The sequence below is a fragment of the Sus scrofa genome, chromosome 2 (genome assembly GCF_000003025.6).
Source record: "Sus scrofa isolate TJ Tabasco breed Duroc chromosome 2, Sscrofa11.1, whole genome shotgun sequence".
Lineage (NCBI taxonomy): Eukaryota > Metazoa > Chordata > Mammalia > Artiodactyla > Suidae > Sus > Sus scrofa.
Window position 1 is genome coordinate 24,101,956 of NC_010444.4, and position 27,410 is coordinate 24,129,365.

At 39.7% G+C, this 27,410-nt stretch overlaps 1 long non-coding RNA gene across 2 annotated transcripts in view; it reads right to left on the reverse strand.

Moving 5' to 3' along the window:
• The window catches only part of LOC110259278, a 168,739-nt gene that overhangs the window by 82,186 nt on the left and 59,143 nt on the right, over nt 1-27,410 (reverse strand). Inside the window, exon 4 of one of the 2 annotated variants that reach the window (XR_002341502.1) lies at nt 2,808-10,313. The exons of the other annotated variant lie outside the window; for it this stretch is intronic. This is a non-coding gene — a long non-coding RNA (uncharacterized LOC110259278). Of the gene's footprint in view, nt 1-2,807; nt 10,314-27,410 lie in introns of those variants that run through there. 2 annotated transcript variants of the gene reach the window in all.

Here is a 27,410-nt window from a genome sequence, read left to right on the forward strand (position 1 = left end):
CTGTGGGGCCGTCTCACATGGGACAGATTTCAGAAAACCCATCCAGAAAAACGAAGAGGGCACTTTTCCTCTCCTGCTGTCCTACCATTTCTCTCTGCTCCTTTCCAAAAATCTAACTTTGTTTGTCCTACTCCTGAAAGGGAACACAACCAGAAAGCTTAAAAGCTGATTCTAAATAGGCAAATTCCAATGAAATGAACCAGGCGCCATTAAGGTCAATGAGTTTGCGTTTCCCGTTGGAACAGCCTGAGAAAGAAAGTACTTATTTTTTAAGGCTGTGTGATAGACAGTTCTCACTCTGGACTTTATGTTCTTCTTAGACCCTAAGGTCAAAGTGGCGTTACCATACACCCACAATGTATTATGCATATAAACAAATCAAAAAGAGTTAGTATTTTCTTTTCCCTCAAGAAATGTTAAGGGAATTTGTAGTTAAATCTGAGATCCATATCCTCCCAGTCTTTGAGTTAGTGACTGGGCTCCCCTAACTGGAGATTGACGGTATTGCAAGCCATCTGTAATGGGCGTCATAATTTAAAAGAATGCTTATCAAGTGTTTGATTTTTCCTTATAATCTTCACAAACAAAATGAACGAATTTAGGAATTTCAAGGCTCTACATTTTCCCACTCTTCTTTTCTTTGATTTACTGTATTCTTTTTTAAGTTATTAGGTCTACTTTTTCCCCCCTTTTTTAAAGTTTTATTGATGTACAGTTGATTTACAAGGCAGTGATAATTTCTGCTGTACAACAAAGTGATTCAGTTATGCATATACACACATCCGTTCTTTTTCAGACTCTTTTCCCACATAGATTATCACAGAATATTGGGCAGAGTTTGATTTACTCTGTTCTCTAATGAGTATTTTCTTTGACTTACCACATCCTTTAATAAGTATTTTCTGAGCATTGCTATGCACAAGGTCCTATGTAAAACCTAGTAAGAGCACCCTATGGAAAAATTTGCAATTTTAAACATGTAATTATGAACAAGGACTTCAAGAACTTAGAGTCCCAAGTTAGGACTCTCTGGACTGCACCCCGAGAACAGCTGAGCTAAAAACAGGTGTAATGACAAACTAATTATTACCACACTTAAGCTAATTACAAATGTGTAGTCTGAACAAGAAAAGTCTAAGAGATTACCCATAACTGTCTTCACACATCTAATGGTGTCTCACGTGGAAGAGGGTTTAGACTCATCTTGCATTATTCTGCAGTAGGGTTTCTCCACTTAGCACTATTGATACTATGGGCTGGATCATTTTTTGTTGTCCTATGCATTTTAGGATATTTAGCATCATCCCTGACCTCTGCCCACTTTGATGCCAGTGGCATCCAGTAGAGAAATTCAAAAATGTCTTCAGACTTGGTCAATTGTCTCCAGAGAGGGAATAGTATTCACACTGAAAACCACTGCTCTGCAATCCAGGGTGGTGGTTTCCAAAATTTCCAGAATGGGTATTAAATTAGAAGGACTCTAGATACCCTCTTACCAAAGTGACTCCATTCTTATCTACTTTCACATGGGATGGGAGATGTTACAGAGAACTCATACTCAGGTCCATTACAGGAAAAAAAAAAAGTTCAAAAACTAATGTTTGAGCAGAAGTGGATCTGTGAAGCTCATGTGGCAACAAGCTCCCCTTCCCTGCAGGAATTCGACAGAAGCATGGTAACATCAGTAGCAGAATCTGTAAAAAGATCCCAGGCAATAAGTAGGTGGTGAAAGGTGTCATTTCTAAGCTCCCCATAATTATGATTTCTTGCCATAATTACATATGGTTGTGTAATCCAGACCCAGAAACAGTGGCCACAGAGAATATCATTAACTAATTAGCTACAAATTTGATCAGCTGTTCCCTTTAAGAATTTGAAGACATTTATGACCATAATTTGAATTGTACTATTTATTTTTGCACCGATCATCCAAAATACCTAATCCCTTTTAGAATCTATGATTAAAACCCATCTGCCTTCTTTTCATGTTATCCAAAATCGTGAAGACAACTTTACACTTTTAGGGGGGCTGCCTCAGAATTTGTACTGAAATGACAGAAAGAACAAAACTGTGCTCACTGACTACACTGGTGACTATTCGGGGTCATCAATGTGCACATGTCTTGGTTAGAGTGTAATTTAATAATTTATTATGCTGCTAATTGTACGATAATGGCAGAACATTAAGTCAGAAATGTTCACATACCCTCCAATGGAGAACTCCTCTGCCCATTTCACAGCACCCTGACTTTTACCCAGAGAATAAACTTTTTTTTTTTTTTTGAAAACTACCCTAATTTCCAAGAGGTGAGATGTTTCTCTACATTTCTCAGCATTTCCCCAGAGCAGAGCAGTCAGAAAAAAACAATGTAGGAAGCCTCTAGGCTATGTATTATTCTGAATTACAAGCACAGTTTAAAGGTCTTTTCTGAAGAGCCTAAGAAGAAGCCATTTTAAACTGGTAATTAGAAGATTATCTGCATACCAGTATTTTTTAAATTAATTTTAAGCCCTGGGGGGTTTTGAATGGTTGAATAGCCCCACTACTGAACCTTTTTTTTTTTTAATGCTTTGGTTATTAGATAATTATTTAAATTAAAAAGACATTAGAGGGAGTTCCCACTGTGGCTCAGTGGTAATGAACCTGACTAGTATCCATGAGGATGGAGGTTTGATCCCTGGCCTTGCTCAGTGAATTAAGATCTGGCATCGCCACGAGCTGTGGTGTAGGTCGCAAATGTGGCTCGGATCCTGCATTGCTGTTGCTATGGCATACGCTAGAGCTGCAGCTCTGATTTGACCCCTAGCCTGGGAACTTCCATATGCCTCAGGTGCAGCCCTAAAAAGCGACAATAACAACAACAAAGGATGATGGAGAGCGCCTCTGATCAGACCTATGCTAGTTCCCTGTTTGTTTCTCAGCCTCTAAAGTTACTTGTTTAGGTTGGCTTTCCTCAAGTCAAAAATGGCCCTTTGGTGGAAAATACAGATCAAGTCTACACGCCTCCTTAGAAGTCCAGCCACTGATTCTCATTCCTAAACCATGAGATATCTGCAGAAGTCACTACCAAAAGCGTTAACCCCATTGGTTTATTTAATAAGGGTTTATTCATTTCCAAGATACATATTATACTGAGAATGCTTACATTAAACTTAATGCCTTACAAAATAGGCTTTGAATATTAAAAACACTGGATTGAAATTAAAGACATGGCACCTTGATTTTCAATCCCTTTTTTATCATCAATGAGTTGCATAGTTTTGAACACACCAAGCCCTCCTCCCAGATTTCAGCCCCTGCACTTCAATATCACCAGATAGTTATTTCTAAAAAAAGTTATAGAATTCCATATTCTATAAACAAACTAGGAAATAGAACACTTTGCGCTTTTTAAAAATAAGTGCCAGAATTCTATCTCCATTCTGAAAATATTTGTTCTGGCCCACTCATTCACTTAACTCGTGTGTTCTTCCATTGATAGAGAAGAAATATTTGGAACTTTAAACAAAAGTCAAGGAAAAAAACTCTTCCACTGTGTTTCAAATTAGTTCACTGTTATTTGGCTTAGGCTGTTGGATTACAGTTTTAGATAAAGAAGGCTGTGCTTACTGGATGCTTTCCACACTGGCTGGGCTCTCTTCAATGGATTCAGACCAATCGCCTCAGGCCAAGCAAAACATCCTGCCCTTATTCCCAAGGACTTCCTGAATAAGAGTGGTGGGTTATACAAATTAATTTTTATCCTCACCTACTGTTACAGTAAAAACAAATTTTCTTATAAAGGACAACCTATGCATTTCACATAATTAACATTTCAGATCTAGGTATCCAGAAGGTGAATTCACACCCTCCTGCTGCTGTATCCTTGAAAAATGTTGTTGAATGCCTAAGGGAAAAAAACAAAATCACCCTCAGATGAAAGTAAACAGAAGCTTGAATCAAATGAAATGACAGCAAGTTCATCAAAATAGATGTTGTACCTGCTATTTAGCGGTTCCAGCTTCAAAAATGCTCACTAGTTTTGTGTCCTTTCTCTTAAATCAGCTATCCTTCTTCATAGGTACAGGGGAAAAAACTTCTGACTTAGAAAGATTTGACTTAAAAAAAAGGAAAAAGGCTTAAGTAGGAAAGATGCTTGAAGTGTTCTGACTCACCCTGTAAGAGAGCTGCTCTTTCCACAGACACATTCCTCCCACCAAAACCAAAGCTTGAGGTCCGCTTCAAAGCTTGAGAGGGATGACGATAATTAATACTGAGTGGGTACTGGGTGCATATGTCTAACCACTTTCCATGTATGATATCATTTCATCTTAACCATAACTGTGAAAACTAATTTTATGTGTCAACGTGATGGGCTGAAGGATTCCCAGGTGACTAGTAAAACATTATTTCTATGTACATCTGTGAAAGCATCTCCAGAGGGATTAGCAATGCAACCACAGACTGAATAAAGTTCACTTTCACCAATGTGCGCATCATCCAACCCAAGCAGAACAAAAAGATGGAGGAAGAGCAAATCCGTCTCTCTGCTTGGGCTGAGACATCAATTTCCTCCTACTCTTGGACGTTGGCACCCCTGGTTCTCGGGCTTTTGGACTCAGATCAGGACTTACGCCATCACCTCCCTAACGTGCAGGCCTTTGGCTTTGGACTGAATTATACCACTGGCTTTTCTTGTTCTCCAGCTTGCACAATGGCAGACCTCAGATCACAGGACTTCTCTGCCTCTATCACCATGTGAGCCAATCTCTATAATAAAACTATATTATACACATACACAAACACACATCTCCTACTACTTATGTTTCAATGGAGAACTCCGACTAATACAACAATCCTGTGAAGTACAATCAATTATTATCTCCAGTTTATGAAAGAAGAAACACAGGCATTTATAGGTTCAATAATATGCCTTTGGTTACACAATAAGTATCACAAAAATGCAATGATTCAAGTTCAGGTAGTTGAACTCCTTAATCCTCATTGTTGACCAGTAACTATAATAACAAAACAGCAATAACAACTAACATTACTATTAACTATTACTGCATGTCTATTACGTGGCATTCACTATGTGACCTTTTTTCTCACTTTCTCCTTACAAACTAAGGGTTAGTACTCCCATTATAAGATTCCAAGAAGTAACTAAATAGCCTGATGTCACACAGCTTTTAAATGAGAGAGCATGAGACTAAGCCTATGCTTTTAAAATACTGCTTGCTACATTTTACGAGAATGTGAGAAGTCCCATTTTCTTCAGTTGTGATAAAACCAAAGGACACTGAATAAATTTCCAGGTGGCTAAGAGCTAATCAACCAACAGAGTATGGAAAGGCTCAGCATACACTAATGCAGAGAAAAGAAAAGCTACATCATGACATAAATTAAGGAATTTCATAGTTGAGACAAATTCACTACTGTCCTTAGATAAGAGAATGAGACTTTTCCAGCCACGTCTCTCTCCACATGCCAAAAGAACTTTACCACCAAAAGCTTATGTCCTCTCTTCTAGACCAAGTTTTAATTATTTAGGACTTCAGAACTGCTTGCCCAAATGATCTTGAGCCCTGGATCTAATCTCCCCAGGATGCCACACCAATAATGTGCAAACCCAAAGATGAGGCAGTAGTTTAAGGGGTGTAAATGGAGCTTGGATATGCAAGCTGGGATATCTGCTCTTTGTGTAGAAAAGAACTGAAAATGGAAAAAGGAATATCAAGCAACAGGCTGGAGTCTGGGCCCTTCTACCATCAGCACAGAATTAAATAAATCAAAGAACTTTAACCTTGAACCTGGCCTTCCAGGATAATATGAAGTTCTGTTTGTCAAGAGAAAAGTATAAAGAAATAATTTTATCTAAATGTTTGTGAATCTTGTTTACAACTTCTAAAGACCTATGTCCTTTAGATCTCCATTTGCACGCCTGCCCTGAGTCCCAACATGCCAAGAGCAGGCCTGGGCCAGCTCACTTCTTTTTTATTCTTTCCCCTCCCACCAGAGGCAAATACACGGCTGTGAGCTCACTGTAATATCCAGTCGGTCATGGTTAGCAAACTTACTCTCTGGCTTCACTGAGGACACCTTCTAGAGAGATTTATTAAATTTCAGCTAAAGACGACTCCCTGTAATCTCAGTCCTCAGTCTCTGCTGAGGGCAAAGGAGAAAACAGATCACCTGGTGCTGTGTAGGAATTGCCATTTACATAACACTCTGATGTTTACTTCATTGGAAACAGCTGTTTCATCGATTCATTTCAATGTTCATTAGCTTGACACACAAGATTATGGTGTGCTGTCTACATGATGCCAGAACAACCAGATGATTTAATCAAATTCAGTCCAACAAGCAGACAATTTACTTTGAAAGAGAAATGAGTCCATTTTGTTTGCCTGTTTTTTAATTGTTTTTTAAAAAAACTATCAATTTCATTAAATCAACAGGGAAATCAGTCATCCCTACCCCCATCCTCTCCACTCCAGCCAATATAATTCATGCAGCAATTAAATTAAAAAAAAAAAAGCAGTCCAGGCACAAAGTTGAGCTATTAGTCAATCAGTGTTGGTTCTAGAACTTATCTCCATCAAGCATCTAAACTCATATCCCATAATGATGAGACATGTGCATGGAAATGCTACATCACATGGGTCAGGATGCCAGAGTTGACAGACACACAAAATATGCTGGAAAAGACATGCACCCTAAGCAGGAGTCTTGGATGGAGGTGGCTAGACTACACTTACCAAGTCACGGTGACTGCTGTCACTCTCATTCTGATGTGTCTGAGTCTACAAAATCCAAACTACCTCCATGCCACATTCCTACAAGCTCCCAGTATTCTTCCACTAGTAAAGCATAGGAGGAGGTTCAATAAAGGTGACCTTATAACCATTTGCACCATCATTTGGCACCCAGGGATCAATTTCCTCAACTCAGTTCCTGCTTGAAAAGAAGGGGCAGGACACCTGTAGCAGGAGGTATATAAATAGAATTTAAAACCCAGAATCTGGTTGCTTAATACTGTGTGAGATTCCTATCACTGACAACCACACTGTGGCATACTTATAAACTGAGCATCTAATTGAAACCCGTATGAAAATACATCTGATTCATTTTCCATGGGTGGTCTCCAGAAGCAATATAGAGCGATGGGAAATCATTAAAGAGGTAGCCTCCGCAGCCCTGGAAAAGGTGCCTGCTGATTTGGGGAGGGCACCTTAAAGAAGTGATGCTCTTTCATTTAAAGAGAGAACCCTCTTTGGCCACAGAAAGCAAGTTATTCCCCAATCCAACCTACACATCACCTGGGTCACAGTATAAATTTGGAAGGTCGGATGCCAGGAGTGAATTTTACTGATCACGTCCCCTACCCAAACAGCATGATCTCCCAGGACTGCTTTGTCAGAACACAGTAGATCACAGCTTGTGGTAGGTAAGGCTGCAGCCCAGGCTAAACAATTTCATTAGGCACCTGCTGACTTAGCCCAGATTGTTCCCTTCCGGTCGTGGATCCTATGTGGAATTGAATCATCCTCCATCATAATTACCAGGAGCATGGGAAGCAGCTGTTACCTCCTTCCCACTGCTAGTACCGGACAGCAGACAGCCTGAGGGGCTGTCATCTGACAATGACACGCTCCACTGCAGTGTGCCGGCCTGCGTATTCCACTGCCAGAGCCAGGAGCTCTTACCTGCCCACTTGCTGATGAATACGGTGTGGAGACTTCTCTCCGCGCCCACAGAGCATAGTGAAGATGACACATTTTATCGCTAAACACAAAGGAGTTACCTACACTAAGTTTCACTGAATCATGAACTATGGAATAGTACCAACAATATTTGTCATCAGCTATTTATCCCCACTCTGTGCCAGGCACCGAGCTAAACATTCTCTATACCTGATTTCATTTGATCCACCAAAAATGTTTCCGGGATTCAAGCATTATACAGTCCTCCATCAGAGTAGAAGTGGAAGGAAAACAGACCCTTTTCTTTGCACAGAACCTCTGAAAACAATGAGGGGGAGGACACGGAACCACTGGCAGAAGTTGCAGACTCAGGGAGGATAATTCCAGGCACTCCAGGAATATCTACGATCAGCACCATGTGGTTGGCTCCAGGCTAGATGCTGGGGACACTATCAAAGACAGTGACATGGACTTCATACTAGGGGAGTATAAAGAGGGTGATTTTTCACAAGTGTTTTAAAAAAGAAGAGGGCTATTATTTGTTAAAGAGGAGTGAGGAGGAAGAAGAGACGAGTTAGGCACTGCAGCATCCCCAGGTAAAGAATTTAGTGAAGAAATGAAACTTACCCTGAGGGACTGGAGAGAGAGAGTAGATAAGGAAAGAAAGGCAGGAGAACTGAGGCTTTATAAAGCTGTGCTTCCAGAGACCCAGATTAGAATGGAACCAAGAACCCCTAGCTCTTCCAAGTTCTGTGCCCCCAGGATTTCTGCAGGATAATAGACACCAGTTACTATGGATGGGTCCTAATGTTTGGGAAGGCAGCTGACAGCTTGAGAATCATAAACAACATGTACCCTTTAATGAAAATAAGCACGTAGAGACATGTGTATATACACACACAATTTTACATAAATTCTCTGTAAGCTGACCATGTTCTAAGATCTCTAGGAGTAGAAAATTGAGCTGGGACAAACGTGTGCTCAAATCAGGTGAGAAGAACCCAGGTCTAGGAAGGTGTGAGATGCATGAGGTCAGCCATGGTCCCAGGATCTTAGTGTTGGTGGACATTCATTACATCCAGGAGGTAATTCAGAGAGTCTTATCAGCCAGCACCCTTCAGGAATAAAGGAGCGGTCCACAGATGACCTGCTGATCCAAGGGAAGAGGGAAGCCCTGGAGCAGCCTGGAAGAGGGGCCACATAAGGAGCTGTCAGAAAACAGGTCTTAGTTAAGCAAACCCCCGTGCCTTCTGCTGTGATGTGAGTCACTGAGGAGCACTGTGGAGGTGTTGTTGTTTACAAACATATGGGGAAAAGACTCAATGGGAAATCTTTTACTGTACTCTTGGTGTATCATGGAGGAAGGAATGTAGGAAGACCTGAAGGAACCGGGGTCTTGGTGTCTTGGGGGCTGCGTCAGCTATTGATGCCCTAAAAGGAACCCATCCATGAGTTCCTACTAGGGGGTGCTGGCCAAGAACAAATAATGCAAACAAACCAATTTAGTCCTTCTGACCATCTGAGTGAGATTATTACCACAACCTTCCTGATGAGAAATCAGCCTGCCTAGTGCTCTACAGCTAGAAAATGACACACCCAGAAAATTCAGGCCCCCATGTCTCCAGAACCTGTGTTCATAATCACTGCCCTCTGTTGTCTCCCAGGCAAAGGATTCCAGGCATATAAAAACTTACACGGAAAAGGTTGGACAAGAATCTTACTCAGAAAATACCTGCTCGCTTTGGTCTTAGCCTCTCCATGGAATAGACCTGTTGGGGGAATTTTCCATGCTCTGCATCCCCTCATCTGTATTGCCACCACGTTGCCCTCTGATGCTACAAATCACGCTAGAATGAGACCTTACCCTGGACACCTTTCTTTGTCCCTGCTGAGTGTTCTTTCTTTTCCTTTACAAGGAATGCTTATCATGAATGCAGAAATTCAATTACCACTTGGATTTATTTATTCATTTGCGTGATGCATGGCACACACCATCCAGCACTACTCTTGGAATGAAATCACCCTGTCTGACAGAGGGAGACAGTTTACATGTTCAGCCTAGACATAAACTAAGCTGACTCAGGCCCAACAAGCTCCTATTATTACCTCCAGCCCACGGCGCTAATCACATGGACTGTTGTTTATGCGTATGTGGAGATCAATGGTGACAACAGAACTGTGGCTGCACAGAGGAGGCTGAGGGTGGGAAGTCCTTCCAGAGGCTGCCTTTCATATTTGACAAGGGAAACAGAAAGGGCCTTGCTGGGCACTTCACTGGGAGGAGCCCAGGGAAGGTGAGCCTCTGCCCAACAAGGCTTCGGGGAAGTAGATTGTTTTATTTCCAAAGAACCTATTGACACTTTTACCATATCACGAGTTAGGCCAAAAATAAGAGAAGAATTCTGATTTTGTCTAAGTTGCCCTCTCACTTACTTGGGGCCTTCCTTGTATACTGGACTCACTTTTCAGTTCTCACTGGAGCATGTGGAACATTCCTGTCTGAATTCCTGGCACAAACAGACTCCAGAATCCATGGAATCATCAAGAGAGTGCAATTAATTAGGATCAGACTCGGGAGTCTGGGGCAGGCGCAGGTGGAGCCCAAGGTCATTTATGCAGAAGTAGTTCTGTGAGAAGGGAAAACAAAATCCATAAATCATAGAGTCAGACATACCCAGGTTCAAATATCTGCTCTGCCACTTACTTGCTGTGAGGCTTTGAGGAAGTCGCTTAATATTTTCTCTTAGAAACTGGTGATAAAATCTACTATGGATGAATTTGAGAGTGGTGTGGGCAGGCTCTCAGTTATGCATTGTGATGAGAAGGATTCTACCAGGAGCCATCCAGAGCCAGCACAGAAAGGAGATGCACCAGAAATGTCAACCAAAGACCACAAATCGATGAATAAAAAAGTGATAAACCAACAACAATTCACAGAAAGAAAGGGAAGGTCAGTTCCTTTCATTCACCCTTCATGGAGTGGCTTATGTGAAAGGAGCTTGGATGCCTTCTAGAGCCACTGGTCTTCCATCTCTCTCTTAAGACATTATCAAAGAATTCTGACCACTCTCAGTCCCAAGAGCTCATCGAGACCTGGTGACAGCTGTATGTTCCTTCTCCTTGTCTTGAAAGCAGATGCCCTTTATTACTCTGTGATAAGGAAGAGCAAAGAGGCACTTCCTAATAGAGAAAAGGATGTCTCTATTCTCATAGAATTTTCCTGCTACATTGCTGAGGTTTTAGCCATGGTTTTAAATGATGCCTGCTCTAACTGAATTTGATATATTCCAAAATTCTTTCTGGGTCAAAATATGTAATCATATGTTCCTATGGCATAACTCTTAGTTGTGTCAAAGTCAAAGGCTTTTTTTCCTTCTTATTTATAATCTGATAATAGCTTGATTGTACAATAGCTCCTGTTACATGGCAATCTTTATTTGTATCTCTGTCCATCCACATGACTGTAAATTCCTTGAGGGCAGAAAATGGATTTTATTTCCCTAAGACTTAGTCTGCTTTTTAGGAAAAAATAGTTGTGCAATGTGATTATTATTACATGAGTGGATGCTCTGAACCAACACAGGGAAATACGGCAAATACAATAGTTTTGGGGTTTTTTTTGTTTTTGTTTTTGTTTTCTTTTTATGGCTGTCCTTTCAGCACATGGAAGTTTCCAGGCTAGGAGTTGAATTGGAGCTGCAGCTACCAGCCTATGCCACAGCCATAGCAGTACAGGATCCAAATTGCATCTGCAGCCTATGCCACAGCTTGTAGCAATGCCAGATCCTTAACCCGCTGAGTAAGGCCAGAAATCAAACCCCCTTCCTCACGAACACCACACTGGGTTCTTAACCCACTGAGCCACAAAGACAACACTTGAATAGAATAGTTTATGTCCCAATTTCCTTTTCAAGCAAAATATAAAAGTATCTTGGGAAAAATGCACTCTCCAGATTATATTAGTGTTAAAATGTTACCAAGTTGATCATTACTATCAAACGAAAGTGTGAGAATTAAAACTGAGCCTGAATAAAAGCTGCAATTTTTACAAGGAGAGTTTTGCAATATGTTTACAATGGAACAGTCCATATGAATCATCCAGAAATACCTGAACAATCAAGCATTCCCTTCTTTTTTTTATTATTATTTAAAAAAATTTTTTTTTTAAATTTTTTATTCTTTTTTGTCTTTCTGCTATTTCTTGGGCCACTCCCGCGGCGTATGGAGGTTCCCAGGCTAGGGGTCGAATCGGAGCTGTAGCCACATGCATACGCCAGAGCCACAGCAACGCGGGATCCGAGCCGCGTCTGCAACCTACACTACAGCTCACGGCAACGCCGGATGGTTAACCCACTGAGCAAGGGCAGGGACCGAACCCGCAACCTCATGGTTCCTAGTCGGATTCGTTAACCACTGCACCACGACGGGAACTCCAGCATTCCCTTCTAAAATGACTTTTTTTTTTTCCCATTTCCCTTACTAGTCCTATTGGCAAGTGACAACTCAATCTCTAGCCACACTATATAATTCCAATCTACAATAAGGCTACACATGGCATCCCTAACCAAAGCCAGCCACCTTACAATTACATATCAATCAACCACAAGTTGAATTAACAGTAGTAATAATAGCCACCACTTATTAGGTGAATATGAGCTGTATAGTCATTACTTGACACTGATCACTTCATTTTCTCTTTAAAACTACCCTCTGAAAGAATACTACTGATACCCCCATTTCAGAGCTAAAGAAATGAAAACCCAAAGAGGCTATGTCACTGATCCAAGAGGCCTACAGATGGGTTTAGCCCAAGTCATGCACCATAACAGGGGCTGAGAAGGACTTGGCATTCCTAAATGACAAGGGGCAGGTGACCACCTTCATTTTTTTATACAAACTTGCTCAGCTATGGCATTTGATAGCCCTTGGTTATGATGATCTACCTTGGAATTAGCATATCCTACAAGAAACAACTCTCAGTTAGAAGCAAAGAAATGATGCATTTTAATATAAAGCCGTGGCACATCATTAGTTATCACTGCCTTTGTCTATGAACACCGTTAAGTTTCATAATTTCCAAATTTCCCAGGAAGACTGCAAGAGAAGTACACCAGAGAGAAACACAGTGTAAAAACACATCAATCTCCAGACCACTCTGCAGAAGTACTACTCTTAGGCAATCAGGGAAGGAGAGTTGTACCTGAAGTGGAAAGAAAATGATACTTTATTCCTAGCCCATCTATTTTTATGTGTATGAGCATCATTATTTCTCAGTTTGTGCATTACAGTTCCAAAGCCTTAAAATTATCATCTTTGATGCTCAGAGCAGCAAAGTTTGTTGTTGCCCTGAGAGTGATGATGGGTAGACCAGTTGCAGGGATCCTATCTGTGGATAGAAAGGTGATGCTGATGGCCTGCAGTGAATTTCAAAGGCACATTGCTCCCTTGTTTTTAAAAAGGGCTCTTTCTTGACCTACCAATAATTCCTCAGGGATTGCCTGACACCTACGGTAAGAGAGAAAACTGGAGGAATGAGTTTGAACCTGAAAACAGCTTAATTCATCTAAACTCTGATAATTCTGTTTCAAAAGAGATAAATGTGGCAGACTGGAAGAGGAGGGAAAGAGGAAAATCAAATCTGCTGCATAGAAAGACGGTATTTCTTTGGCTTATCACCTCTGAGAAACCCCTCATTTTAAGTTGCCCTTAAAGGCATCCCCTGTTTTACTCATTTTATTGCACTCTGCAGATAGTGTGTTTTTCACAACCTGAATAGTTTGTGGCAACCCTGCATTGAACAACTCTATCAATGCCATTTGCCAACAGCATTTGTTCATTTGGTGTTTCTGTGTCACATTTTGGTGATTCTTATAATACTTCAAAGTGTTTCATTATTGTATTTGTTAGGGTTATCTGTGACCAGTGATCTTTGATCTTACTATTGTAATTGTTTGGAGGCACCATAAACCACACACATATAAGATGGCAAACTAAATGGCTAAATGCTGTGTGTGTTCTGATGTTTCCACTGACCGGCCATTCCCCCATTTCTTCTCTCCCTTGAATGAGTCTGAGCAAAGTCAGTTGAAAGCCTTCTGGAAAGGATTCACAATTCCAGATCCATTAAAAACATTCATGATTCATGGAAAGAGGTCCAAAGATCAACATTAAGTCTCTAGAAAGTTATCCTTCTCTCATGGTTTTTTGTATTTCTGTAGTATCCGTTGTGACTTCTCCTTTTTCATTTCTGATTTTGTTTGTTTGGGTTTTTTCTCTCCTCTTCTTGGTGAGTCTGGCCAGAGGTTTGCGAATATTGTTTACCTTTTCAAAGAACCAGCTCTTGGTTTTATTTATTTCTTCTATTGTTTTTCTAATCTCTGTTTTATTGATTTCCTCTTTGATCTTTATGATTTCCTTCCTTCTGTTAACTTTAGATTTTGTTTCTCCTTCTTTTTCTAATTCATTTAGGTGTTGGGTTAAGTTGTCGATTTCAGATTTTTCTTCTTTTTTGAGGAAGGCCTGTATTGCTATGAATTTCCCTCTGAGCACTGCTTTTGTGGCATCCCATAGATTTTGAGTGGATGTGTCTTCATTATCATTTGTCTCAAAGTATTTCTTAATTTCCTTCTTGATTTCCTCATTGACCCATTGGTTTTTTAGTAGCATGTTGTTTAGTCTCCATGTAGTCAGTTTTTTCTCATTGTTTTTCCTGTGGTTGATTTCTAGTTTCATGCCATTGTGGTCCGAGAAGATACTTGAAATAATTTCTGTATTCTTAAATTTGTTGAGGTTAGCTTTCTAGAGACTTACAGCCTGCCAAAAGTGAATCAAGAAAAAATAGATCCGCTGAACAGATCAATCACTGGAAATAAAATTGAATGTGTCATAAAACACTCCCTACAAATAAAAGTCCAGGACCAGATGGCTTCACAGGTGAATTCTACCAAACATACAAAGAGGAACTTATACTCATCCTTCTTAAACTTTTTCAAAAGGTTGAAGAAGAAGGAACACTCCCAAAGACATTCTATGACACCACCATCACCCTAATTCCAAAACCAGACAAAGATACCACCAAAAAAGAAAACTATAGGCCAATATCTTTGATGAATATAGGCACAAAAATTCTCAACAAAATTTTAGCCATCCAAATCCAACAACGTATAAAAAAGATCATACACCACAACCAGGTGGGATTCATCCCAGGTGCACAGGATGCTTCAACATATGCAAATAAATCAATGTCATACACCACATTAACAAAAGAAAAGTCTAAAACCACATGATTATCTCAATGTATGCAGAGAAAGCATTTGGCAAAGTCCAACATCCATTCATGATAAAAACTTTTACCAAAGTGGGTATAGAGGGAACATACCTTAACATAATAAAAGCCATTTATGAAAAATCCACAGCAAATATAATACTCAATGGAGAAAAGCTGAAAGTCTTCCCATTAAAATCTGGAACAAGAGACAGAGATGTCCACTCTCACCACTGTTATTCAATGTAGTACTGGAAGTCCTAGACACAGCAATCAGGCAAATAAAATAAATAAAATGTATCCAAATAGGAAGAGAATATGTATGCAGATGACATGATACTATATATAGAAGACCCTAAGGACTCAACCCCAAAATTACTTGAACTGATTAACAAATTCAGCAAAGTAGCAGGAAATAAGATTAACATCCAGAAATAAGTCACATTTCTGGATACTAACAATGACATATTAGAAAAGGAATACACAAATACAATACCTTTTAAAATTGCACCCCAAAAAAATCAAATACCTGGGAATACACCTGACCAAGGAGGTAAAGGACTCATATGATGAGAACTATAAAACATTAATCAAAGAAATTAAAGAAGATGTAAAGAAATGGAAAGATATTCCATGCTCCTGGGTTGGAAAAATTAATATTATAAAAATGGCTATACTGCCCAAAGCAATCTGCAGATTCAATGCAATCTCTATCAAATTACCCATGACATTTTTCACAGAACTAGAACAAACAATCCAAGAATTTATATGGAACCACAAAAGACCCAGAATGGCCAAAGCAATTCTGAGGAACAAAAACCAAGCAGGAGGCATAACTCTCTTCAGGCTCTATTACAAAGCCACATTTATCAAGACAGTGTGGTACTGGTACCAAAACAGACATACAGATCAATGGAACAGAATAGAGAACCCAGAAATAAACCCTGACACCTATGGTCAATTAATCTTGACAAAGGAGGCAAGAACATAAAATGGGAAAAAGGCAGTCCTTTCAGTAACTTTTGCTGGGAAATCTGGATAGCTGCATGTAAATCAATGAAACTAGAACACACCTTCACACCATGCACAAAAATAAACTCAAAATGGCTGAAAGACTTAAACATAAGACAAAACACCATCAAACTCCTAGAAGAGAACATAGGCAAAACATTCTCTGACATCAACCTTACAAATGTTTTCTCAGGTCCGTCTCCCAAAGCAACAGAAATAAAAGCAAAAATAAATCAATGGGACCTAATCAAACTGACAAGCTTTTGCACTGCAAAGGAAACCAAAAAGAAATTAAAAAGACAACTTATAGAATGGGAGAAAATAGTTTCAAATGATGCAACGGACAAGGGCTTAATCTCTAGAATATACAAGCAACTTATACAACTCAACAGCAAAAAAGCCAACCACCCAATGGAAAAATGGGCAAAAGACCTCAGTAGACATTTCTCCAAGGAAGATATACAGATGGCCAACAAGCACATGAAAAAATGTTCAACATCCCTGATTATAAGAGAAATGCAAATCAAAACTGCCATGAGATATCACCTCACACCAGTCGGAATGGCCACCATTAATAAGTCCACAAATAACAAGTGCTGGAGAGGGTGTGGAGAAAAGGGAACCCTCCTGCACTGTTGGTGGGAATGTAAGCTGGTACAACCACTATGGAGCACAGTATGGAGGTACCTTAGAAAACTAAATATAGAACTACCACATGACCCAGCAATCCCACTCTTATGCATATATCCAGACAAAGCTTTCGTTAAAAAAGACACATGTGCCCACATGTTCATTGCAGCACTATTCACAACAGCCAAGACATGGAAACAAGCGAAATGTCCATCAACAGAGGATTGGATTAGGAAGATGTGGTATATGTACACAATGGAATACTACTCAGACATAAAAAAGAATGAAATAATGCCCTTTGCAGCAACATGGATGGAACTAGAGACTCTTATACTGAGTGAAGTTGGTCAGAAAGAGAGAGACAAATACCATATGATATCTCTTATATCTGGAATCTAATATATGGCACAAATGAACCTTCCCACAGAAAAGAAAATCATGGACTTGGATAACAGACTTGTGGTTGCCAAGGGGGAGGGGGAGGGAGTGGGATGGATTGGGAGCCTGAGGTTAATAGATGCAGATTATTGCCTTTGGAATGGATAATCAATGAGATCCTGCTGTGTAGCATTGGGAACTCTGCCTAGTAACTTATGATGGAGCATGATAATGTGAGAAAATAGAATGTGTACATGTATGTGTAACTGGGTCACCATGCTGTACAGTAGGAAAAAAACTGTATTGGGGAAATAACTATTAAAAAATAATAATTAAAAATAAAGATCAACATTAACAGGAGTTTGAAAGAATTGGGTCCAACCCTCCCAGACAACTTTAAGGGGCTCAAGACTTCAGTGGAGGAAGTAACCACAGATGTGGTGGAAATAGCAAAAAACTAGAATTATACGTGGAACCTGAAGACGTAACGAATTGCTGCAATCTTGGGATAAAACTTGAACACAGGAGGAGTTTCTTCTTATGAATGAGCAAAATAGGTGGTTTCTTGAGATGGAATCCACTCCTGATGAAGATGTTGTGAAGACTGTTGAACTGACAACAAAATATGCAGAATATTACATAAACTTCAGTGGCTAAAACAGCAGGGTGTGAGAAGATTGACCACAATTTTTCAAGAAGTTCTACTGTTGGGTAAAATGCTGGCAAACAGCCTTGCCTGCTACAGAGAAATTGTTGGTGAAAGGAAGAGTCAGCCAATGTGACAAACTTCACTGTTGTCTTTCTTTTAAGAAATTGCCACAGCCACCCCAAACTTTAGCAACCACCGCCTGGATCAGTCAGCAGCCATCAACACTGAGGCAAGACCTTCTACCAGGCAAACAAATTGTGATTCACTGAAAGCTCAGATGATGGTTAGAACATTTTAGTAAAAGTGTTTTTTAAATTAAGGTACGTGTGTTGCTTTTCTTAGACATGATGCTACGGCACACTTAACAGTCTATAGTAGAGTGTAAACATAACTATTTTATGCACCGGGAAGCCCCCAAATTAAGGTGATGCTTTTTATTGCAATATTTGGTTCATTGCAGTGGTCTGGAATGGAACTTGCCATATCTCTGATGTATGCCTATCTATTTTTTTGAAAACACAATCAACTTGAAAAACATAACAGAGATCTGAGAAATCCTCAAACATAAAGTAACCCTAAATTCTGTCCATAATTTAAGAGCCTATGTCTGAGTTAGCCTAGTTCACAATATAAAACACCTAGCTCAAACATTTCTCACACCTTTTGCACTCAGCCCATATCGCCAATTAATACCTCCCTTTCTGACTCTCTGATCTGGTAGACCCTGCCCCCTGAATTCCTAACAGTGTATCCCAACTTTAGATGATTTCTTCAGGCTCATGTGATTTCACTGATCTCTAGTCCACTCACAGAAGTGGACATAATAAAATGAGAACCTTAAAAAAGCAAGTAGAAGTGATACAGGTGTCCAATGTAAAAATAAGCCCAGGAGCTCTGTGATGTGAAAGGCATTAGTTGGATACCAAAAGCGCAGATGTTAAAAGCTCTGTAGGGTACAGAGGATTCAAAGGCCAAATCAGTGCATATGTTAACCCAAGGAAGAGATTCTGGCAATACAAATATGCTGCCAAATGATGTTTTATTAATAACAATAATAACAGTAACACATACCATTTATTAGGTGTCTATTAGGTGTCAGGCACTGTTAAGAATTTTATATAGTTATGTGATTTAGTTCCTTCATTAGCTCTATAAGAGAGAAATTATCTTAATTTTACAGATGTAGAAACTGAAACTCAGAGAAATAGAGAAACATGTCCATGGTCACACAGCCATTAAATGAGAATGACAGAATCAATCCTGGTTCTGTCAGACTCAAAAGCCCATTATCCTTAATACCATACAAAATCCCTTTCTTACATATTATACCAGTAAGTATAAAGTGTGTCCTTGTAAAGATAGATCAATGGATTTTGCAGGCAATGTTACAGACCATCTTAAAGGTTCAAACCTTTGGCTTAGCTGGACTTTTGATCCAGCTCCCTCCAAAACAGCCTAGTCCCTTTAGCAACTGAATTTTTTGGCTTTCAATTCTTTATTCAGAGGCTAAACCTAAATCCATATCCATTAGCCAATGCCATTTGCTCAGTGCAGTGGGTCATTCCCTTTTCTCATTTCCTGGCTCCCTTCAGCATCTATAAAGTGTGTTATTTCTAGACCAGTTGCTCACTATGACAGTGTGTAAAGATTCAGAGCATCTGGCTGCTTCCTGCCAGATGGCTGAACTCTGGTGAATGGCCCCTGACCTATGGACTATGCCGAATGATTTTCTGCTTAAAACAGAAACTCTCATAGAATGTCACATGATGCAAGGCTGGGATTTGACCAAACTCTAGGAGATGCTAAAATCTCAATACTAATGATGATGATGATATTCAAGTACTCTGAGTGCTTCCTATCTGCCAAGCACAGCTTCAAGCAGGTTAGAAGCATCATTTAATAATGTTCATGATGGAATATGAGAGAAAGAATTTATGTGTATGTATGATTTCTGCACAGCAGAATTTGAAAGAACATGGTAAATCAACTATACTTTAATAAAAAAAAAGTTTAAAAAATTATGTTCATTACAAGTGAAGGAAGCAGGTATTATTACTAGTCTTGTTTCATAAGTAAAGAAACTGAGGCCCAGAGAAATTAAGTTACTCAAGTCCACCAAGCCAGGAAATATAAGAGCAGAGTTCCTGACTGTTTCTTGCACCGTGTTCTGGTAAGGCAAGTTCGGGATAGATTTGTTCCACAAAAGGGAGCTAAGACTCAAATCACCAAATATGAGCAAAAATGCCCCTCATGGAAGCCTTGTTGACAGTGGTTCATTCATAATGGGAAAGAAAATAGTAACTAGCTCCTATCAAGCTCCTTCTTTGTGCCACTTACATATATTCTGTCAAATAATCTCACAATAACCTTATGTCTTGAAATTAACTCCAATTAAAAGAAAAAAAAACTAGATTTTGAGATTAGTATTTTCTGCAAGGACACAGTAGATAAAAGACCAAGACTGTATTGGATAGTTACTACCATAGTAATGCTGCATAACAAACCACACTAAAACTTGCTTGCTTAAACAATCACCATATAGCTCACATTCTTCAAATTGACACTTTGGCTTGACTAGGCAATTTCTCTGTTTTTTCCTGGGATTCCTCTTGCAACTGAGGTCAGATGTGGGCCAAGCAGGCAGTTTTGCTGATCTTGACTGAGCTCTTTCATCCCTGTAACTCAGCTGGAACAACTGAGTTGACTGTGCTCTGTTTACATGACAAAAGCAGAGTCTCTAGAGATCTTCCAGATATGTGTTAAGACCACTTGAAGACTATGCTTGGAAATACACACACAAGCTTTCTACCATTTTCTGTTAGTCAAAGCCAAGTCACAATGCCAGCTCAGTTTCAAGGGTTGGAAAAACAAAATCATATTACAAAGGGCACAGACCTATTAAAGCAAGACCACTGCCATTTTTGTCATCGACTACTGCAACGTAGAATTCAAACCCAATTCTAACTCCAGAATAATCCTTACTGCTATGCAAAATTACCTCTAATATAAAATTCAAGTTTGCACATTCTTAAATAGAACATTCAGGAAATATATTTATATCTCTTTCTCACAGTATTTTAAATATTTTACTCCATCCTCTTTTTACATACATGGTTTCTAAGAAGTCAGATGTAATTCTTATCTTTGCTTCTCTGTAGATAAGGTGCCCCCTAGCTTCTTTCAGCTTTGATTTTCTGCATCTTGAATATGATACACTTGGGTGCAGGTTGTTGGGGGGGGCATTTTGTGGGGGCGCTTTATCCTATTTGGTGTTCTCTGAGATTCCTGAGTCTGTGGCTTGGTGTCTGACATGAATGTGGGGAAATTTTCCTTCATTACTGCCTCAAATATTTCTTTTTTTTTTTTTCTTCTCCTTATAGTATTTCAATTACATATGTTACACCTTTTTTAGTTATCTCACAGTTCTTGGTTATTCTGTTCTTTTTTTTTTTTTCCTTAGCTAAAAAACAACTTAAAAAGTTTTGGAAGTTTCTATTGATATATCCTCAAGCACAGTGATTCTTTCCTCAGCGATGTCCAGTCTATTAATGAGCCCATCAAATGCATTTTTAATTTCAGTGGTTTTGATCTGTAGCATTTCTTTTTGATCCTTAGAATTATCTCTCTACTTACATTACCCATATGTTCCCTTTTTTGGGGGGGCACACCTGCAGCATATGGAAGTTCCCAGGCTAGGGGTCAAATTAGAACTACAGCTGCTGGCCTACACTACAGCCACAGAAACACTAGATTTGAGCTGCATCTGTGACCTACACCACAGCTCATGGCAATGCAGTATCCTTAAACCACTGAACAAGGCCAGAGATCAAACATAAGTCCTCATGGATACTAGTCAGATTTGTTTCCACCGGGCCATGACAGGAACTCCTACCTATGTGTTCTTACATGTTGTCTACTTTCTCAATTAGGACCCTTAGCATAGTAATCATAGTTGTTTTATCTGTTTTTGTTTTCAGGGCCACACCCTGGGCATATGGAGGTTCCCGGGCTAGGGGTCGAATCAGAACTATAGCTGCTGGCCTATGCCACGGCCAACACAACTCAGAATCTGAGCCACATCTGTGACCTACACCACAGCTCATGGCAATGCTGGATCCTTAATCCATTGAGTGAGGCCAGGGATTGAACCCACATTCACATGGTTACTAGTTGGGTTCGTTAACCACTGAGCCATGATGGGAGTGCCCACAGCTGTAATCCCCAGTCGGATGATTCCATCATTCCTTCTATATCTGAGTCTAGTTCTGATGCTTCCTGTTTCTTCAAACTGTGTTAACTTTTATTATGCCTTATAATTTTTGGTTGAATGCAGGATGTGATAGAATGGGTAAAAAGAACTCCAGTAAATAGAGATTTAGTGATATGGTGGCAAGCCATGGGGGGGCGGGGGGGGGGCAAGCATTCTAAAGTCCTATAATTAGGTTTGTCTTTTAGTGAATTTGAGCCCTGGGGCTGTGAACTTTATAAGTACTTGTCAATTTCACCTCCCCTTACTAGGTGGTTCAGGATGGTCAAGGGGAGCTGGGAAGTTTCTTCCCCCAGGTCAATTAGGCTCTGGTAGAACCCCCATAGGTTATGTTTCTGGTAAAACAGTTTCTCCTGAGGGCAGACTTTGTTCAGAAAAACAGAATGCCCTGGAATATTTCAAAATGGTTCCTTTTCCTCTCCCCCCACCAGAACACCAGGGAACTTTCCTCCAACATTCACTGTGAAATAGTACTTGAGCTCCTAGCAGTAAAACTTACAATGTCATGGAGACCTAACTCTATCTTCCTCATGTAGTTCTTAACTCTCAAACTTGTCCACACTGAACCTCCAACAATGTGTCAGTTATAGTTTGTTTCCACCCTATACTAGTTCCTGTGGAAGCATCTGTTCTTGGATTTTTTTTTTATCTTATAAGTTGCAATTCTTTGTATTGCCTGTCTCCCCAATTTTAGGGGTAGTGGCTTGTCCTAGACTTCACATGTCTGAAAGAGCTAAGAAGGGCTGTTGACTTTTCACTTCATTCAGCTTTTAACTTTTTAGAGCAGTGTGCTGATTCCTAAGCCTCTCACATGCTTGCCAGAGCAGAAATCAGAAGTCCCGGATCAGAAACTTGAAGAAGTTCTCTTTTCAGCAAATATTGATGATGTTCCTGGCATATACAAGTACCTACTGAGTTGGATTTATCTTTCAGTTTACTCATTAGAGGATCCAAAAGAAAGGGGGATGTGAGGGTAGGAAGAGGGTGACAGCTTCAAGGAGGAAAGATTTCAAGGTTGCAGGGATGAATCTGCAACTCTTTTCTATGGACTTTGCATGCTTTTTGGAGCAATCACTTGGCTCTTGAGAGAGTATAATGAGACTAAAGGCAAATTTTCCTAATGGGGACTTATTTTGGATCATAGTGGGACTCTAAAAGCACATTCAGAAGGGGCCCAAGGAAGCCGAAATTCCTTGAAGCCCAAAGAAGTAGCCAAAAATCCCATCCTCTATGTGTGCCAAGCATTGAGCTAGATATTTTTCACATTAATTTATATGTTCATAAAGAGCCACACTTAGACAGAGACAACCCAAGAACCCAACTATAACTGTCTGCTATTTGGGTTTCAACATTAAATCCACCCATCTCCCTATAACTGTATATGTCTCAGTGTGGACCATCCATTGCTAGAGTATCACTCAGAAATATTTCCTCAGCCTCCTCATAAAAAGGAGAAAGAAAGAAGCCAACTAATTTTGTTTAGTTCATTTCCATTTTACACTTAAAAAAAAATTATTAGTTATGTTTTCGCCGTAGAATTCTTCAAAGGGGAAATCAGCCTCTAAGAGAACAATCTCTTGAAATTCAAATAATATAAAAGTAGCCAATGAAGGAGATAAAAAATCCACCAACCAAGGAAACAGCTTACTTTACATCTTAGTTTGCTCTTCTCTTAAAAGTCTCCTTTAGCTGACAAATGTTTTCACTCAAGGAAAGGAACATTCGTTTCAGGTAATGTTCTTATTCTTGAAGGAAAAGGAAAAGTAAATTCTGAAGTGAAGGGTATCCTGAGGAAATTGTTTGGCAAACGATATATTTCCCTGTTCTTGCTTAATATCATAATGCAATAAATATGCATTACATAGAACCAAGTGAAAGAAAATATTCTTGAAATGTGAAATCAGAATAGTTCCTCAAAGATCACCTGGTCCAAATGCCTTATTTTTTTTGATGAGCTCTGAGACCAAGGGAAGTAAACTTCACTGCCCAAAGTAATCCAGGTGATTAGTGGCAGAACTGAAGCTAGAACCAAAACTTAAAATTCTGTATTCAGGGAGTTCCGTCATGGCTCAGCAGAAATGAATCTGACTAGCAGCCATGAGGACACAGGTTTGATCCCTGCCCTTTCTCAGTGGGTTAAGGATCTGGAGTTGCCATGAGCTATGGTGTGGACTGCACATTGCCATGGCTGTGGCATAGGCCTGTGACTGCAGCTCCAATTCAACCCCTAGCCATGGGTGCGGCCCTAAAAGGACAAAAAAAAAAAAAAAAATCCATATTAATGTCCTTTCCAATCAGGACTCAAAGAATGTTCTTCCAAAGTCTGCCTCTGTTTGTTCATGGTCTTCTACTAAGCCTACTTCCACTCTCTTAGCAAAAAGATGACATATGAAGCTTAGTACATGCTATCACCTAAGGAGGGACATGATAAAATTCGGGGCATGTTGAACTACAATGGAAAAAATAATTTCTTCATATCTTTAATAACCTCTGAGACTGACCATTTCCTTCAATTACAAATGTAGACAACAAACCATAGCAGTATTTGTAGTTCCCGTGGCTTTGTCACCATGGTAATCAGATATTTTCATCTCCTTCAGTTTCTGTACATTTTGAAACATCCTTATATTCATAATGATTTTGAAATTATGATACTCATCAGACTTGCTCATAGATATTAATATTTAATGTCTTCATAAAAGGCACATACATTGCCATTTCATAAATGTGCTTTTTAATATTTGGTCATTGGTTTCCTTAGCAACCATGTATGATTTATTTTATGGCAGGCCTTGAACAGGCAATTACATGACGCTGTACCATCCTCCTCCAAAGGTCTTCTGTATCGCAAAATACTTACGAACCCTTCTAGGTCTAGCTACATCTGCAATATAAAACTGGCCTCATTGCCCCATGATAGGCAACAAACAAACAAAAATTTAAAATGTATCTATAATTGAGGAATAGACCAAAGTGTGATCTCCTTAGACAAAATCAGTATGAGTAATGAAGAGGTCTGCTGAATTTAATTAACCAGATTCAGCAAGAAGGCTTGAATATTAGGATGAAGGGCTGGGCTTCCAGGTTCACAATCAGATAGTGCTTGTCACCTCTCCTGGGCAACCCTTCCTGTGGCTGTGGCATAGGCCAGCAGCTACAGCTACGATTCAACCCCTAGCCTGGGAACCTCCATATGCTGCGGGTGTGGCCCTAAAAAGACAAAAGACAAAAGATAAAATAAAAAAGAATCAGCTCGTGTGCTAGATACAATCATGCAATGAGACACCATGATAAAAGCTGGTTCCAAGAGGCACAAAGGCTTTCCCTATGGCAAAGATGAAGTCAGCAGCAGTGTGAACTGAAGTCTCAAGCAACTCAGAGAGAACAGAAAGAGTGTGGATGGTGGACCATAATTAGCAGATTATCAAGGAACAATTTAGTAGAAAAAAAGCAGCAGCATCAATGATCACAGCAGGCCCCATGCTACACACTGCAGAGTGTACTGGTTAAGAATCCAAAGGCAGGTCCCATAGTGTCAAGGTTTGAATTGATTCAGCCTCTTCCAATACGTAATCTAGGCAAGTTATTTCATCTTTCCATGCTGTAAAATATGAAGAGATGTTCCTACTTCATAGAGTTTTGTGAGACCAAAATGAATACATTTGAGAAAGTACATATAATAGGGCCTGGCCCACTGTAAGCACTCAATAAATGTGAACAATCAGTGGAAGCAATTGCTCTGAGTACATACACAGGACAACTATGCTCTCCATCATATTATGCAAACTAACTCTTTTCCAATGCATCAACTGCTGTGGGCATTAGAAGCATATGAAGGTTACATATGTCAGATCCCTTGGAGTCCTTGGGGATATGCGAAGGAAGCATTTCATGGAAATAATTTGATTTTTTGAAATATCAAAATTGAGAGTATTATTAGAAAGGTGAAACATGAGACAGAGTAATTAACCCTTCACAGTGATTCTCTTTCTGTAACCCTTTATGATAAAAAATAATGGTAATTATGGGTACAAGAAGATCATTTAGCAAGTTCCTGAATTATCTTTGATCTTAAACACTAAATTTTAGTATCCTACATCATGTATTATATCTCAGTCACAAGAAAGCACTATGTCTGATCCACCATAAGAATGCAGAAATGCCTCTGAATGAATGAAAAACAAGTGGGCTCTCTGCTGTGAAAGGTAAGTCTTATGGAATTCTTACAGAATTCCCAATACCTGTGAATATATTTCATTTTTAATGCTCTTGATGTCCTGCTACAGTATACATTCCAATGCATCTGTCCAAGGCGTTAAAAAAAAAAAAGTGCCATTTGTTAATTTACTAATTTTTCTTCCCTGCTGGTGTTATCGACAGCACAGTGACCAGGGCCTGGATTTTTATTCTAATCTGGTACTATCACATAATTTTGGTCACCATATTTTATGGATCAGTTTCTTTAGAATAATAGCCTACTTATTATATACAAGAGGGACACATGCTTACACTCCCCCAACCAATTCCCAGGGTAACTTCAGTTTCTTGTCCACGCAAGAGTGACAATAGCAAATCTAAACCAATTTGTTATTCACTTCTTGATTAGCTATCCAGGAGACCCTAGTGTTTACAAATGTCCAGGACTGTAAAGGGGATGCCAGATTGACTAGATTAGTGTCTTTTATTTCTAGAGCGGGTGTGGTCAAGGCAAAGCTGCAGCATCCCTGGGAGAGGTTATCGTCTATTATGCACAGTCTGGAACAGTCCTCTAGTCTGCTGCATGGCTCTATGGCTGCCCAAAGCTACCCTCTCCTTTGTCCACTGGCTCCAGCACCCAACAGGCTGGTAAAAAAATTTCATGCATAGATTCTAAGGGGCCCAGGCATCTCATCACTTACAAGCTCAAAAGTCAGAACAGTTTTCTTCCATTTCCTTTTACAGTTCTGCTCTACCCTCTCTTAGGCTCTTAAGCTCTGATTACAAAATTGTAAACCCTAATTACAAAATTGTAAACCCTAGTGAGCGACAGAATTTTGACAATGTTTGATGATGCCCTCAATGCCAGTGGGTGACCACCATCTTTCTGGTTAAAGCAGATAGAAAAAAATACACATTTGAATTGTGATGACATATTTGGCTGCAAATGGGACATTATGAAATACTCCAAAATGAACTCAAGAAAATATTTATTAAGAACCAGGAGTTTCGGTCTTGGCTCAGCGGTTAACGAACCCAACTAGGATCCATGAGGATGGGGGTTCAATCCCCGGCCTTGCTCAGTGGGTCAAGGATCCTGCATTGCTGTGAGCTATGGTGTAGGCTCAGATCCCGCAGGGCTGTGGCTGTGGCATAGGCCAGTGGCTACAGCTACGATTCAACCCCTAGCCTGGGAACCTCCATATGCTGCGGGTGTGGCCCTAAAAAGACAAAAGATAAAATAAAAAAGAATCAGCTCGTGTGCTAGATACAATCAAGGCTATAATGAATGCAACTGACATCTTTGTGGGCCTTACTTTGAGAACACT